The 18,017-nt window shown below is 49.6% G+C and overlaps 1 protein-coding gene across 5 annotated transcripts in view; it reads right to left on the reverse strand.

Annotated features, from left to right (window-relative positions):
* DVL3 (dishevelled segment polarity protein 3) overlaps nucleotides 1-18,017 on the reverse strand; it is a 34,223-nt gene that overhangs the window by 15,633 nt on the left and 573 nt on the right. The window lies entirely within an intron of this gene.

Genomic DNA, 18,017 nt, shown 5'->3' on the forward strand with positions numbered 1-18,017 from the left:
TACCAAAATAGGCTTTAACAAGCTCATTTCCTTTTCTATCCAATGACAACATTTAAAGCATTCTTATTTAATACAAAGATATATTACAATTAGTTTGTGATAATATGTTCCCCTTTCCAATCTATATTTAAGGTAGCTTGACACATATTATGCTTAAAACATGAAGTAACGAGATAGGGAATAAATTATGGGGGTAGGGGGAAAGTCCAACAAAAAAGAAAAAGAACCAAGTAAAGAATGTGAAACTAAGAGAAATTATGTATTAAAAGTAAGTAGATTATAAGTATCTAACACTACTCAGAAGTGGAATCCTATCAACAGCTAGGAAAGGTCCCAAAGCCAGTCCCCAACTCACGGGGAATCGAAGAGGATGGGGCATGGAGCTGTGGCCCATTGCCCCAGAGTGCCATCAAGTCACAGCACGCTGGGGCTTGGAGAAACAGGCACTCTGGGCTCCTGGCTGTGCTCCCTGGTGTGCCAACAGCTACCCCACCTGTCCCTGAAAACAGGACACAAGGCTTGCCAACACTCACAAGGCATCAGCAAAAGGCAAATGAACAGTGCTAGAAGCCTAGACCTGGGGAGCAGGTCCGCTCCACCCTGCCAGCCCCACTGGTTGCACCGGTGTCACACACGCTCAGCAGAGGGCTGTCCCACGGGGTGAAAGGCAGCACGTCGCCAGGCCTTTGCTGGCAGCTGGCACTCACAATCCCTGACAAAACTGGAGAGCCAGCAAGGGACTGCACTAAGGCTACCCATCCCCAGAAGGCACAGATGAGGAGGTCATGGTTTGAGCAGTCTGATCCACTCCCAGGATGTATGGTAATTCCTCTTGCACAGATGGAGAAGCAGGAAAAGCAGGAAAGGAGCAGTGACGATGGATTAAATCCCTGATAGCTTAACGCTTCTTCAGCATGTTCTGTGCCAGCCTCTGCCCAAAGCCTCTGCAGCCCAGATGCATGTCAAATACAGGCAGTCCCCTTGGGACCCACCCTCTTTGGTGCCCGCACCAGCCCTTTCCAATGCAGGCAAGTTGTTGTCTTCTCACTTCCAAGTGCACACACACACGCACCCTGCCCTGGCTGCACTAGCATCCATTCATACTGTCGCCAGCAGCCTGGACTGCGTCCAATTCCTAGAGAGAACTTCAGGCAGAGCCAATTTTCAGTGCTACATGCTGCCTGCTCAGGGACACAGAGACTTGCCTGTGGGTGAAGGGACAGGGTGATATATTTGTTGGGTCAAGGTGACCAACTGCTCAGCACAAGTCAAGTATTCCACTTTCAGTGGGGACAGAGGAAACCAACCCCAAGACCCGCCCATTCAGCCTCAGCTGCAATGCCTGATGGAGAACAAGCTCCCTCTGTCCCGAGAGCTGGTCCCTCCTCACTCTTATTACCCTGCGGCTGCTCCAGACATCCCAGGGGTCAGCTCCACCCCAGAGCAGTTTTCTCCCACTACACTATTTATCACTATTTATCACCCAGATGCCAGAGCACAATGGATTATATATTTAGACTCTACAGAGCAAAACCTGATAGTGCTGGAGTCAGGCACATGCCGAGAAGAAGTATCTCTGCAGGAATATCTCTGCAGCACTGCTCACATCTGTCACCCCTCACACCATCCCAGCTATTCATGCCCTGCATTCCTTTCCAGCCTCAGCCTGAACTGCAGCCTTCCTCCTCCATTCCTTTCCAGCCTCAGCCCTAGCTGCAGCCTTCCTCCTCCCACCTCTCACCACTCTTCCAGTCACACTTCTCGCAGGGACAGGACCACAGGTTCACACGTCAGAAGCCACCGAGAGAGCAGCCTCTGGGGGAGCTGTGAACAGTGCCACGTTTCTGCTCCGCGCTTGAATGGGGAGGCGGCCATGAGATGAAACTGTCCCGTGGATGTGCTGGCAGGGAAAGCCATCCTCTGAATGCGCTGTGAACAGCCCCCACCTGATGGGGTCTGAGCCCAGGATTCCTGAAAGAGCAGACCCAGAAAGAGTTCAGGCTCTCTGGTTCTCACCAAGCCTTTCCTTTTCCCAGAGCCCAGGGAAAACATCTGCCTAAGGCTGATTTCAGAGGGACTGCTTTGAGTTTACTGTCAGGTTTTGAGTGTTCCAACGTCCTGCTGGGGGATCGGTACAAGACGGCTAAGAATCGTGGCCAGGAAAAAACCCTTCCATGTGGAAGCAACCGGAGCCTTGCCCACGCGAGTGCGAGTCCAGGACCCTCGGTGCTGCTGCCCTGCCCAGAGAATTGCCCTGCAGCCAGGCACTCACCGGCCCCTTTCCCATCCTGGGGCCAGCAGACATGCCGAGGCCAAGCTGCAGCTCAGCGCCTTGCACGCAGGCCCAGCGCTCCCCGGCACTCATCTGCCTTGAATTTTCCAACAAAGAGACCTGCGGGAGGGAGGAAGGAGGGAGGGTTACAGGGGAGGCAGGCCGAGTGGGCGGATGATTCCGCCGCCATCCCCAGTGACACGGGGCCAAGCTGGGGGGGAGGAGGAGGAGGAAGAAGAGGAGGAGGGGGCGAGGCTCTGGCTGCGCAGGAGCCCGGCTGGGGTGTGCGGAGGGGGCTGCCAGGGCTGACACAAGCAGCACATCTGCTCCCATGCAGCTGGGGGAGGGGAAGGGACAACCCCGGCAGCAGCGAGGGAAGCAAAGGAAACCCAGCTCCAACCCTGGCTCCATCCCTACCCTCCCACCAGCTCCTCCTTTGGAGCCAGCAGACCTTCTCCCCACGGTCTGGGAAGGTGCCATGCTCCCAGTTTCCCTCCCGCTGCCTTGCCGGCGGGAGCAGCTGGCAGCCTGGAACATGGATGCAGAGGCGGGTGAGGGACAGGCAGGCAGACGCTGCCTTCTCCGGGGAGTTCCAGCCTGGCTCAGGAAATTAGAGGGTATTTTATATCACAGAGTCATGTCCTAGGAATGAAGGGAAGGTGGGGAACAAGAGAGTGTGCACAGGAGAGAAAGGAGGCCATAAACCCCAAGCCGCGGAGACGGCTGCGCCGTGTCAGACCCCGGCTGTGCACACATCGCCAGCGCAGCTGCTCTGCTCCAGCCTCCTCGTTTCCCCTCAGTGGCCTCCAGCCTGGCTGAGGCTGTGGATACAAGGAAGTTTCTAGCTTCAGCCAGCTCTGGTCTCTCCTGAGCAGCATCCGCTAGCCACAGCGAGGTCCCTGCAAAGAACTCTGATGGAGTAATACAAGCCCAGCAAGAGAAGAAATCCAAGAGGCACGGACAAAGGCTTCCACACGATTTGAACCTCAGATTTGGAGGCAAGCTAGGAGTTCAGCAGCGATTACTGCTTGTTTCTGGCAGTCCTGTCCCCCAACTTGCCTATCTAAGGGCTTGCAGCGGGGAGGATACTCAGAGAGAAGAAATCACAGACATGGTGGCAAACACAAAAGCTGGATCTGGCATCAGAGGGGTCAGTACCAAGAAGGGAGGTAGGGTTGGGGACCTCTCAAGCATGTTGGAGAGCCTGATGGCCAGGATGAAAAATAGGGGACATGCAAGATTGAGAAGACAACTGAGCAATGACAATTTCATACTGAAAAGATGCAAAGTTAGTACAGCAGATGAAAGAAGATGGCAGCAACGTTCTTTCCAACAGTGCAAAGCCCAGAAATTAAATTATAAACAATCTTCTCTTACAACATTCCAGAAGTGCACAATTAGGTTGGTTGTTCCTGTAACCTTAACAACCCCCATCTCCTACAACTTACAAAGGAAGAAAAAAAACCAAAACAACCAACCAACCAACCAAACAAAAAAAAACCCATCAGGAAACACTTCTACCCAACAGCAAAAGCTTCAGGGATTTACACACTAGAAATGTGATCTCATTTTCAAGACCTCTAGTATACTGCCCTCAGGGCAGGGATGCCTTGCATCCAATTGATTGTATATATTAATAATGCTGCATGGCAAAAGGAAGCACCTTCGTGTTTTACTATCCAAATATGAGCAGCTCCTGGCTCTAGAGCAAAATCCTCATCTCTTCTGTAAGATAATGCTGAAGCCACAGGGATGAACTCTGCAGCCATTTCACCAGATCAGAAAACTGGACAGAGCAATTCTCTATGAGTGTTGAGATTTCAGTTGGGAAATACGTGCCTGTTAGATTAAGCCCAGATATGATATGTGTATTTCCCAAGGGGATACAATTCACCCAAGAACTAGAGACCCAACTAAAGGATACACATGGCAATGATCACACGTGTATAGGCGAGACCTCGGGCTTTGCAGGCAAACAGGATGAATCAAACAGGATTAGAGGATTTGAGCTGTCTGTCTCTCTAAGCCAATGCACTCCTTGGTCTCCCTAACTGTATTTTCACCTCCTGTGCAAAGAAGAGAAGTACAAATTGCATTACATGGGGTGAGAAGGGCTCTCTGACCATAAACAGACTGTCACTCTCACATTTAATTCCCCTTCCAAGCCCCCAGACAGGGTGTTCCGCACTGCTCCTCTATGTACAAGGTGAACGGGAAAATGCAGATTTGTCAATGGTTTCATTCTCAGACCTGCTGTCCTGTCTGTCCCTGCACGCCATGTGAACATGAACTCCTTTGCATACCTGGTGTGCTTTTCAAGAATCAAGAAGCACAAATCATGTGTTAGCACCTGCACTTGTGCAGGAATGGCCACCCCTGCCTTCGTAACAGTCCACGGAGCATCACAAGGAGTCCTCAAAGGTAATTCCATTTCAAGCTACTACCTGCACTCCTCAAGAGCAGGCTCTTTCATTTTTAGAGAATGGTTTGAGTTGGAAAGGACCTTACAGATCATTTAGTCCCAGTCCCCCTGCTATGGGCCTAGAGCTTCCCTCAACCATGTTCACTTCTGCTGCCCGCACAGCCTCCTCATGCACCATGCCCAGCTTTCTGTGCTTTCCCCTCCATGGTCAGTCAGGCAAGGGCTGAACAGACATCCAAGATGCCAACTGTTTTCCCTGAGAAGCCCTCATCAATACATTTGCAACCAATCCACCGGACAAACACCAGGATAAGCAGAGTCCCTAAGTCTGGGCAACACTTGGCTCCAGCTAGACCTGTGCTCAGTCCTACAGGTGTCACTGGGTGGGAGATGACAGAGATCAGACCTCCTGTTCACCTAGTCCAAAGACTGGAAAAGGAATGGCATTTAGGAAGGAGCCACCCAGGCTCAGAGGCCTGCCCAGGAGCAGCACTTATCAAAGCAAAGCTACAGACTGATTTCACGGTGAACGCAGAGCCCTAGCAGCCCCTCCCACCTTGATCCCAGAGTGACCATCTGGCTGCAGCCCTGCTCTGCAAACAAGCCCGACAGGCCTGTCCTCCACCGACCAAGCGACCAAGCGAGCGGCAGCAGGAAGCTGCACGGGGACTGCAGGAGGCACCTCCACGCTAATTAATCCCGCCCTGCCCAAGCAATGCTTCCAACCTCCAGAAGACCATTTACAGACATCATCAAAGAGCGCATTCTGCAGGCCCCCGAAGGTTCAGCGACACTTTCAGTCTCTTTGAATTGGAAATCAGGACAAACGGGAACTTCCAGCAGAAGCCTAGTCAGGTTCTTCATGCTGCTAGCTCAATTTCAGCTCCTCAGTGACTAAAAGCTTGCATAAAGATACAACACAACACAAAGATACAAGACAAGTGCACAGACTCACTGCGAGAAAAAAAGATTTGAGGTTAAACATCTGCAGAAATGACATTTAGGGAATGGAGACAATTCCACACACATAGTAACAGTGGCCAAAAGCTGGGCTTGTATTCAGGGTGTGAGAGGCAACAGGCCCAAAGAGGCCCCAGTCAGAGATATGTATGAGACATATATGTGTATGAGGGTAAAATCCTGATGTGGTTGCTGTGGTTCACACTAATGTGAGACAGCAAGCACACTGGGGGAAGGAGGCTTGGTCTGCTGTGACACTTAGCTCCATCTGGACACAGACAACAGGAAGAGCCCAAAGGCAGAGCTGCAAAACACCAGTTCCTGCCGACAGAGGGAAAGGGAGAAAGGTGAAAATAGTGCAGAGGTGGACAAAGGGTTTATCTGGCTACTGCTGGTTGCAAAACACAAAGGACAACACCAGCTTATCAAGAAGCTTGTGAATGAGGTGTTTGGGCCCCACAGGGAGCTCCTAGCAACTCCCCATGAGTGAGAAGTCACTCCCCCCTTTCTAGGCTGGCTAGAAAAGCAACAGCCTCCCCTGCAACGTTCAGGGACTTCACACTGGTTAAGACAACTGTAAGGAGCTGTAAAGAGCCCCAAGGGCTGCTGGGGGGACAGGGTGAGGCTTGCACATACATCACAACCAAGGGAGAAGGCCGTGATGCCTGAGAAGGCTCTGCATGCACCATCAGGAATGCAAGACCAGGCCTTCCTTTTCTGGCCCTCAGCTGAGGGACACCAAGTCAGTCCTGCTTTTTCCAACAGCAAGTGAGGCTCCTGCCAAGAAAGCGCTGCTGCTGTGGAATGTGCTGGGCCAGCAGTACAGCTCATTCCTGGAAAAGCAACAACTCAGCGGGAGACCAAGGAAAGGAGAGGAGGGGGAAATTGGGAAGAGGGGGAGGGTGGGAAACAAAGTCTGAAAGCTTGGACTTCCACACCTGGGGAAGCACAGAACAGTCTGCTCACCAGCACCTCCTCGTCATGGGCTGCCAGCACAACAGCCCTGCCCAGCACCAGCCCTATGCTCTAGGAGCACCCTTCTGCCAGCCAGATACCTCCAGAGCAGATCTGGGACCACACACACCAAGGCAGATGTCTGTGGGGAAGAGGAGCAAGGTTCATTTCCCCTCATCATGTTAATAATTAATTTAATTTAATGACAGATCTCCACGAGGAGATGACAAAGCAGCCTCCACATGTGTCCTTCCTCAAGACACTGACCAGCTCACATTACTCTCTCCTTGCATAAACAATTTTGCAAGAGTCTCCCCAGGAAACCGACTCAACCTCCTACCCCATTGGAAAGGGTCTTGAAGCATGACAGGCTGTAGATGGCTGCACCTACTCTGCACATCCAGCTGGGCTGCCATCAGCAACAGCTCTGCTAACTGGGTCTGTAAGACATACAGAGAACCCCCGTAAAACCAACAGGCTGTTAATAAAGCTCACAACAAACTTTCACCACAAAACATTTGCCAAAGACAATGAAAATTACTCACGCAAAGAAGAGTCGCAACAGCTGCATGGTGGCAAAGACAGAACTCTGTCCCAGATCATAAGCTATGGCAGCACTCTGAAAAATGGGCAAACACTCATACTACATCCCTCTGGTCCTAAAATGCAGGAGGCAGAAGAGAGCATGAGGGGTCTGAACACTCATAAGAAATTTTTCTAACCATTGCTAGGCCAGGGAGACTTAATTATTTTTCTTCCTCATCTGCTTTTGACAGTGTCATGCAGTGGATGGTACAAAAAATTCCCTGTATAAAAAAACAGCAAATAGAGCACATTTTAGTAGCCTTTAATATACTTCATCAATTTCACTAACACCAGTCTTATTTACCAAACTCTGTTCAAGACACAGGGACAAACCCTTGAATACAACAAGTAACCTACCAAGCATCCTTTACCAGGCCAGCCAGGCTTGCCCTCCAGCCAACAACCCAGCAAGCATGAAAATACTGTTCAACTGCTCAAAGAAAGAGACAAGAAAGGTGCTCAAGTCCCAACCAAATCAATCGTGCTGGTACACAACTTTCTCAGCTAGAGGTCCAGAAAGCAGATAAAAGCCATACAGTAGGACCCAATACAATACTGTAAATTAGAAGTCTTCACAGTTGACACGTACAGAATTCAGTTCAGGTCCTACCAGGACTCACCTCTACACCAGGAATCATCTTCCTTTTCAACAAGAGCAGTGTTTTGGATCACTATAGCACCGGGTCCAACTGCTGCTTTTCTTTGACACTGTGAACTCCTGGATCTGACCCTGTCACATACCATGCAAAACCTTCCACCAGCTGTCTCTGACAACTGCACCAAAGGTTGGTTAATGGCCATTGACCTCCAGAAATCACCATCATAGGACATGGAATGTTTCTCTTGTGGAGGGTCTCAAAGCCACAACTGCCAACTCCTAGGTCCTTCAAGGACAGAAGAGTGCAGGGGAAGGTGGCACAACCTGTCTACAAGTCTGTAAATATCCCATGAGCTAGGTAACTGTGTTGAACTGGTCATTCTACACATTAGCTATTCCCAAAGCAGTCCAGAAATACTCATCACATGTTATTATTGCAATAGGGCCATTTCCTGTGCCTGTGGATCTGCTGGTAAGTCAAGTTACAAGACCACTCTGATTTTGAGCTTCCTAATTATCTCCAATACTGACAGCAAGCTCCCTTGAAGCATCTCTCCTGTAAGCTACATGTAGAGCAACCACAAACACTTAGTACCAACACCACGTGTTGATCAACCAGGAGCACAGCTGGACCCTACAGTCAACATGGCCAGACACAGTCCCCACCTCACGTCTACAAACCCTTCTACATGGCACAGCTAAGTCAGACCCAGCTCTTAACATCATGCACACTGCCAGAGGTGTTGCACACCGTGCTTTAGTTTGGAACTGCCCCAAGGAAACCCAGAGCTTACCCTAAACTGAGGCAGATGTTGACATCCTCAAAGTCCCCTGACACTTCCAGGAAGACTAGACAAGGAATAGAATAGTCTTAAAGAGTTTTCCCAAGTCTAACTTTTTGGCTCCAGCTGAAACACCACATTTTTATTCTAGAAGAAAAATCCACCTCACAGGAACCCCTTTTGGACCTAAAGGTGCATTTACCAGCTCTAGGTCTAAGGCAGGTTTGCCATAAGGGACTCAGCTCTGCAGTCAGAACCATTAATATCCACCCCTCTCAGAGCCACAAAAAACAGTAAGAAAACTCAAATGAACACAGTGCAAGAGCAAGACTTCATGCATTGAGGCCCTGTATGGATTTCTAGTAAGGCACAGCCCCATCTGGGCCCACAGGCAGTCTCTGTGTGAATGGCACTAACATACTGGTTGAGCTAGGCAGGGCTGAATGAACTGGGACAGCTGGTTAGCTGTATGCAAACACAAGTATGGAGTTTGCATATCCACCACAGCTTCTGGAAAAAGCTTCAGTTTGAGAAGCTGCTGCTCCCTGGGGCCAACCAGGCAACAGCCATCGGCACTACAGCAACTTTCTCCCTGCCCTGATGGCATCAGGCCACCAAGCCAAGGTTGTCACCTGCTGCTGACACTGCTCTGGCTGTCAACAACAGCAGCACAGCACAATGCAGTGTCCAGGGGACAACCTATTTGCTCACAGGTCATGAGACACAAAAAGACCATGAGTAGGTAGTCAGAGTAATGCTGAGGGAAAGAGTTGAAGCCCAGGCAGGGGCAGGTTACTGTGCTAACACTGGCTTCCCTGCTATAATAATCCATGCAGAGCCAAAGCTCCTGAAACACAGACCCCTCTGGCAGACTCTCGGTGTCCCCAGAACCAGCCTGTAGCCACCAGCAAACAAGGAAAACTCCACAAACTCTGTCACCCAGACCCAGAACTCCCAGCCTATCACAGAGACAGCTGCCAGCAGTCAGAGGGGCCACGTAGCAAATAAATTCCTCTCCAAACCCTAGGGGCAGGTCAAAAACCAGCAGAGGAAAGACCTCCCCACACAGCAGCCAGTGACAGCTCTCCCAGAAACAGAGCTTTGCTCCAAGTCATGTGAGGAAGCCTTCCCCACTTCAGTTTCTGTCTTCAGCCAGGACCCGAAGGACAGACTCCCATGCAGCAACTCAGTCACTGCTCACACTGCACCCTCTTTTCCTCCAGCTCTAACATCCTAACAAATTGTAGCCAACAAGACACAAGGACAAATACCCCAGTGAGGAGATAATCACCACAAAGGATTTAGTGGAATAGGGTACCCAAATGCTGCTTCTGCTACCTTCCATAGCTAGCTGTGACTGAAAAAACAACGCCTCTGGCATGTCACCTTTAATAAATGATACAACAACCACAACAGTCCCAACCCTCCACTGTGATACAGAATTACACAGCACAGGAAGGTCAGCGCCAGGCATCTCTGCCTGCCAAAGCCTCCCGAGAGCTCCAGCCCATTCCTGGATGGGTTTAATATTAGTGCTACAGTAGTAACAACATAGTAATGGAAACAAGTGAAACCAAGAGCTTTGGGGCTCAGGGAAACACTAATGCTTCAGCTCTGCAAGCTAATGCAATCCTCAGGGACCACAGCCCAAAAGCTCACACTCTCTCCTAAGGCCACCACGGCATTACACAGATAAGCACATGGACAAAGCAGACAAAGTCACAGAGATTAGACTAATTCCCCTATTTGTACCTTATTGAAACGCCTTCCAAAAAGCCTTTACAAAAGGATTTGGTCCAAAAATTTCCAACGGCAGCCACCAGCGGGATTAAGTTTTACTTAACTTGCCAGCTGCTGCCTAACAAGCCAGCACCAGCGGGACAAACAGTAACAGAGCCACGTGGTGCCACATCCCCCTTCTGGAAAACAACAATCCATCCAGCACAGGTCAGAAGGGCAGGCTCTGAATAACAAACAAGGGATGGAGAGAGGAGGAAATCAATAGGAAACACCAAAAACACACAGCCCTGACTGCTGCTTCATCAGATGTGCAACACGATGTAAAGCTGGTGCACCATGAGGGCAATTTCCTGCAGACTCAGTATCTGCTGTGCTCTGCAAGCCCAGCTCCTCTTCATGGGCTTTTTCACATATCAAATATCTTAAACCACAACATTGTTCTACCTATTTGGGTGCAGTCAAGGGTGGAGGAGTAGCAATTCATTACAGCACGTACCCTCAGCTCAGAACAGTTCAGCAACAGCCATGCAGACATGGAAGAGGCTTCCCACCCCTTTAAGTACACTGAACTCAAAAAGGACTTCAGGAATTTCAACTATGCTCCCTACACCTCTACACAGACAGCTTTCAAGTCTAGATAAAGGGCCTGATGCCCACCCTGACAGAGGACTGAAGCCAAACCCATGTGTGCAGCAGAAAAGCTGCAGGGGAAACCAGATTTTCTTTGCTTATATTCACAGACCCTTCTTTCCTGAGCATTCCCACGTGCATAGCAATGGGTGGCCTCCACCTATAAGAATTCACACCTGCTAGGAGAGCAGGTGAAGAAATCACAGGAGAAAGAGGCCAGGAGCATGATGGAAAAGAGGGACTTACTGAAAGTTCAGTCCTCCAAGCACAATGACCTTGGGCTCATGGACCATCTACCTCCACCCCTGCATGCCAGCATCTCCCTTCTCAGAGTCCATTATGAAACACAGCCTCCCCAGCAACACCCTGCTCTCGCTGCAGCCATGTAGGAAGAAACATCACTGCTTACACTTCCACCCAGAAGACCCAGTACCCACTTTGTGGGTGAGCCAATGTCTAGGATTTGGGAATGGCAAAGTTGTAGATGAAATTCTAGAGTTCACTTTAGAAAAAAGATGTATCTCAGCAGGAACCAGAAAAATGATCAGTGGGGCCACAACTATCATACCATAACAACAAAAAATGCTCAGGTTGTGACCCAAATTATGGTGGTTTATGAGCCATTTTTTATGGCATTTTGCCATCACCTCCAAGGCTGAACCATGCTGGAGAACAGCTGTACCACAGCCAGGGCACACTGATTTACTCTGCAGCAATTTCTGAGACATCAAGGTAGGTTCTTGCTCTGTGCTGGAATTTGGAGGACCGGAGTCCTCCAGATGATTTCAGAACACTGAACTGCACCAAAACAGCTGCATTCACATGGCTGAGTAAAGGTTTCTTGACCTTTCTTTTTTTTCCAGAAATGACAAAAGAGGCTTAAAATTAAGAAGCATTCCCATCAAACACATAACTGAAAACAATGCCTCTCCAAGAAAAATGCTGGCTTCAACATGACACCATATTTTGGGAGAAAATACATTCAGTCAAAAAAAAATTCTGACCAGTTCTGGCTGCAAACTAGTTCAATAGATGTTGTAAAGCTTCATTGTTTGCACAGGACTCGCAAGGCCTTGGGGAAATTGGTCTGCAGCCTGATTTGGCTAACTTGGCTTTCCAAACACCACCCCTGGGCAAAGAAACCAGGCTGGGACTGCCATCCAATGTGGCCTTGAGAGCACAGCTTCAACCACAACTGAGAATGCTGGACACCTACAGAGACAGTAATAGCTGGGTCTGAACAGCAGGATACACAGGGCCCAGGCACAGACAATACAATCCAGAGAAGCAGGGAACACTGTCAACTAACCATCTCCATCTTCACCTCAACCCTGGCACTGCTGTAGCCCCCACCACCACCACAACATTTGGAAACTGCCTCCAGCAGCAGCTCCAGCCAGAATCAGCTCCAGTGTCCATGGGCCACCCCAAACACGGGCAGCATTACAGGAACTCCCCACCACAAATGCAGACAGTGGTTAGCAGCTCTCTGCCAAATCCTCAGCAGCTCAGGAGACAGAGGCACAGGCTGCAGTAACCTACATGTAAAATGTCTGAAGTAACTGCTGGTGGGCCCTTGCTAACCAGGGCAGCTCACCTCACAGCAGGCATGGAAACACATCCTCTGGAGCACAACAGATGGGGTGCTGTGGCCTTTCATCTGTAAAGTGCTCCCCTCCACATGGAATGAACAGGGACTGACTAGAAACTGGAAAAAAGTGATGGCCGCCTTCCAGTAAGGCCAGTGTTGTCACTTAGACCACCACAAAGGACGTGAGCATGCAAGGGAGTTTTGTAGGCCCTTTCACTCACAAACTTCTTGCCAACCTCTCCCAGCATGAAATTCATGCTGACATGGAAGCAGTCTCCATCAGGGACATGGGACAGGCAAAGGTCTTCTGGAGACAGCAAAAGTTTCCAATTAAAAGCAAATTTTAAAAAGTTCCCAAAATCAAAATAAAACAACTCCCCCAACACATGCTACAAAGAGCTGGCAGGAAATGCAGGGGCACCATGCCAGTGCTCACCACTGCTTAGAAACTGACACTGCTTATTAAGTTTAGGATCCCTTCCCCAGCTCCCAGCATTTCCAGCCAGAAGGACAGTCACCACTGGTATCAATTTCAAAAAGACCCTGCAATAAAAATAAATCACTCAGCCTTTCAGAGAGCATCAACGCGTTTCCTCATGCACATGTGCAGAGATGAGGCCGCCAAATACCAATGGCATCTGACCCCTACACTGGGAATTCCCGCAGCGCCCGCTTTGTTCTGCCTCCAGAGCGCTGTCCTAGTCACTGCCTCGTACCCGGCTTTGGAGAGCAGGTGATAATTAAGCAGGTCTGGATAAGCTATTGGGCCAGTGATTAGCTGGATACCAATTTTCACTTCACAGCTGAGACCAAGGAATCACTCACCACAGCTATGAAACTAAAATTGGAATGGAGACCTGCAAGAGGGAGAAACCAGCAACGGCAGGAGGAGCAGCACCATCCCACCACTGTACCTCAGATCACTGGTGTTCTCCCAGCAATGCAGAACCAGTAGGATGGGAGGGAGGAGTGGTCCCCCTGCAGAAGATGGGGCCTTTCTGCTCTCCAATCTAGAAGAGGGGAGGTGGCCGAGTGAAGATAAATGAAATTATCACCAAAGTGATTTCTTCACGGGCAAAAGAAATTCAAACTTTCAGGCACTCCACAATTTATGGAAAGACAAGGCAGAACTTCAGGCCAGGTGCTAAGGATTTACCTGGACACACAAACTGCACTCATTAAAATGCTCCGAGAAGTTTAGCTTAAACTTTAGGATGCCCCTGTGGGAGCACATTTTGATCAACAGAAAATGAGCAGTATCAACAAGAAACAGAAAACGAATCAAAAGAAATCACATTTCAGCTGATATAAGAATATTCTCAGAGTTGTACCAGATAAATAAACAAATAGTTCAGCTGAGGCAAAAGGGCACAATACCTGGCTGGTGAGAAGTCCATGCTGCCCACGTACATTTCTCATGACGGACTTGGGTAGGAGACAACATTTTACACGTGACTGAAGCCTATGTCCCAGCAAACTACAAACTACAGACCATCAGCATGGTTGTTCCCTTCCCAACTGCACAGGTGCCCAGAAGAATTTACAGCACCTGTAAATTCTTGCAGCACCTCTATGGAACTGAGAGCTCTGTCATGCTAAGAGACACACAGATGTTTGCCCAAGAAGCTCCCAGTGTCAAGTGGACAAGATAAAGCACAGTTGGAAATTCCATTTTATGGATTAAGAAAAAAAGAAAAGAAATTAAAAAGTCTGCTCAAAATCCCATGAAAAACTTGGGGGAGGTCTGACGAAGAATATGGATCTCGAAAGCAGTCACACCACTGCACTGATCTAAGGTGCTCTCCTGCTGATTGGCACACAGCTCTTACCTGTGAAACACTGAATGAAAAGATTCAAGCTGCGGGAAGAAACCTTCCCTCTCTAATGAGTGCAATGTTAGCAGCCAAGGGTAGTTCCACACTTCATGGTGAGACACATCCACACAAAGCATCTCAGGTCCAAGAAGAGTCTACCACATCTGTGCACTGCCACACTCACACCATCCATCAGCTGACCTTCATGTGCCTCCACTTCTGGGATTAGCAGCACACAAAGCCAACAAGGCCACAAATATCTGCACCCTGTTATGTACAGCTGTAGCCCACTGCATCAGGAACATAACCCTGCAGCCTTCCTGCTGCTCACAACTCCTGTCTCCAGGACCAGGTGCAGGAATTCTTCTCATTTCTCCTCCTTGCCACCCAGAAGTGACACCACTCTGGGGTCTTAATTATTTGAAGCTGAGCACTAACTACTGCCATACCCCGACAACTCCACAGCCACCCAGGGGAATCTCAGTTCACATTTCCAAGGAGATGTAAACACTGAAGCTGCTCCATCACAACTCTGATTCTCAGAGCAAACAAATATTAACAAGATAAACAAAATAATGAAAAATCCCACACACCAAGACTGAGGCTGTAATACTGCCTTGGGGATGGGGTTAGCTGAAGGGAATACCAGACTGGAGATCCACAGCCTGGAAAAAAGGAGGAAGAGTGAGAAAGATTCAGACTGGGCTACAGAGGTGAGAGGAAACATTGGCGATTCTACTCCAGCTGGCTCTGGAAGGTGAGATGTCTCTGTTCCTAATAAGATGAGAACAAAAGTTTGTTTTATGCCACAGGGATCCAGCAGAAGGTCCAAAGCAGAACCATGGGAGCTGCAGGCCTCCTCCTCACTGATCAGCTGCCCTAAGGCCTTCTACTTCTTCTCTCATTGAGGGGGCTTTAACCTGGGTCTTACTCCTGGACACTGCCCAGCTGACAGACAGCAGCCCAGCACAAGCCAGACAGAAGGCACCCTGAGGGAATCCCCTCAGGGAAGGAGCTGAGAGGAATACATGTGTGAGAGAGAAATGCTTTTCCCTGTCACACAGCTTCTGAATGCCACCATTGTTAACCTCCAGTCTAGTTTTCACTAATTGCCCATGCATTTGCAGTCAAGCAGCCAAGGTGCCTCCTGCCCTTCTGTCTCTGATTCTCCCTGCAGGCCAATGGCTCGCTTTCTCATGGACATCAATTACCAGGGATCATGAAATTTTGTGTGCTGCCCAGGGCTTCAGGGCGTCTGAGACAAGGCTGCAGCTGGACTGCTCTGCTTGTTCCCACCATGTTCCAGCCAACCACCAGCTCATTCTTCAGCTCTCTGGAAAGCAGCAGAGACAGTTTTCCTGATGAAGCATCCATGGTGACAGAGGCTTGCTCTCTCTCTCACACGCCAGGCCTTGCACACACTGCTCCAACTGCACAACTCATGGCCCAGGGCTTCTCCAAGGAACAGGCTGCCCATACACAGCCCCTGACCCCCTCTCAGCTGCACCTTCCCCTTCCAGAGCAGTTTAAGCCTCCCAAAAAAATTAGCTGGACTGGTCACAACAAAAATCTCATCCCATACATTTCTGACGCAATTGATCTTGTGGTGTCTTCCTGACTCTCCCCTCTCCCTGCTATCACCCACTATAACTCCCTATGCTGCTTTATTGTTGAGTTTTGTTAATCTATCATCTAGCTCCTCTTGTAGAACCTTAGATAGAGGAGGATGAAAAAGCACAGCACAAAACTTCACTGCCACCAGACCCCTCTTCCCAATGCAAGATGCTGCTATTTATTACTAAACTTTGTTTATAGTTGCACACTCTCCCACCCACATGGCAATGTTTCATTCAAGACAAGTTTGAATTCACTTCAAGAACAACATTTCAAATTATCTCAAAGCATTTGTTTACAAACAGTATGCATGGAGAAGTCACTTCTCCCCCCAGTGAACATGGTCCCCTCCGAGACAGGGAGAGGCAGCTGTTTCATAGCACCCAACGCTACTCAACAGCTGAGGGACAGGAAACGATCCACAGACAACTGATATTGCTGAGGAAATTTATGGAAAATGAGGGCTGGAGACTTCTTATTTGCCAGGGGAGAACGGCAAAGCTTCTGAAGACTAAAGCTCTCCACTGGGTCAGGAGGAATTTAGGGAGGCAAAGCGTCCCAGCCTGTGGTCAAAGGAGTGACTCCAAATTTCAAGCCTCATCTGAAAGCTGGCACCTCCCAAACTAACGGGAACCTGGGCACTGGGATAATTTGGCTGAGGAGGGGAGAGCACCCCCTGCTGAGGCAGCCACACAGATCTCATCCAAGCCCCAAACAGGCCCAGCCCTGTTCAACATGGGGTACAAGCCAAAATCACAGCCTAGAGAGGTATTTGGTGCAGTGAGAGACACTGGGAAGAATATAAAACTGAAAACACTTTGCAATCCCAGCTTTGTACACAAAACCTGCTGTAAACACTAAATCTTCAGAGGAGGAAGTATCACATAACTCCTTCAAACACCAAAGTGCTAGGAATGGTAAAGAGTCACATGTTGTTGAAACTAAGAGGGTCCCAGGATGGAAAAAGAGGTCCTCAAAAAGGCTAAAGGAAAGTCAGATGTAGGAAATCTGGACAAAACAGAGTGAGGACAAAGGGTCTTACAGGGAGCTGGCTTTACATGGTATTTGCTCCCCAGAACAGTAACCAACTTTATGCAGGTAGGAGACAGCAGGGGCTGCCCAGAAGATAGGTGAGTACAACATCCAAACAAGAGACAGAATACACCTCCTCACCTCCAAAGAGTCACCTGTGATGGGAGGAACCAAAGGGCATCACAAAAGAAGTGATGGAAACACCACTGTTGGAAGAGAGCTGCCCTGCAGGAGATGGGATATGAGACAGGGCTGCACCCCTCTTCTATACCAGAGACTGAGCATGGGACATCTCATTTTGAGGATGGGACAATTACATGGGTCTTGCACACACATCTTCCTCAGAGATGGGCAGCACCTGGAGAACTCTCACTCCTTCTCCATGGAGGTAGGGGAGGAGAAAGCTGGTCTTCTCTACATTCTTCCCAGAAATGAGATGCAGAGGACAAAGCTGACAAAATGGATGTCCCTCCCCAAAATGGATGGTAGGAGACCAAAACTGTCCCCAATTCCATTCCATGGAAAGGGCTGATGGAGGTGGCACACCCTTCTGGAGGAGGAAGCAAGGGGCACTTTCCCCAGGCAGGCACAGTGGGAGATGCCCAGGCCCTTTTGGTGGGGAGTGACAGTCCTGAGTAGCATATAACCTGGAGATGCCACCCTAGACACCCCAATGTGGGCTGCATGGGAGATACCACCTCAGGCAAGGTGTTGGCCAAACATCCTGAGTACGGGGAGGGAGCACCCTCAGATGGGGATGATGGTCTCCTCCAAGGTGCCTCTGGCACCTGAAGCAGGGTGTCACCAGCTCCCTCACTGAGGAGTCAGCATGGCGCAGCTTCCCCAGAGCAGATGCGGGATCCGAGATGTGCGGCTGTCCCCGGAGGCAGCACCTGGGGACAACGAACCCCAGAGAATGTGCACGGGGGCTATCACCTCCGGCCTCCCACAGGTGAGGTCCTGGGGTGCACGGAGGGTGTGTCCCTCCAGACAAAACCCAAGGGGGTCACCATCCCCATCCTC

Source organism: Anomalospiza imberbis, chromosome 10 (genome assembly GCF_031753505.1).
Source record: "Anomalospiza imberbis isolate Cuckoo-Finch-1a 21T00152 chromosome 10, ASM3175350v1, whole genome shotgun sequence".
In the NCBI taxonomy this organism is placed as follows: Eukaryota; Metazoa; Chordata; class Aves; order Passeriformes; family Viduidae; genus Anomalospiza; species Anomalospiza imberbis.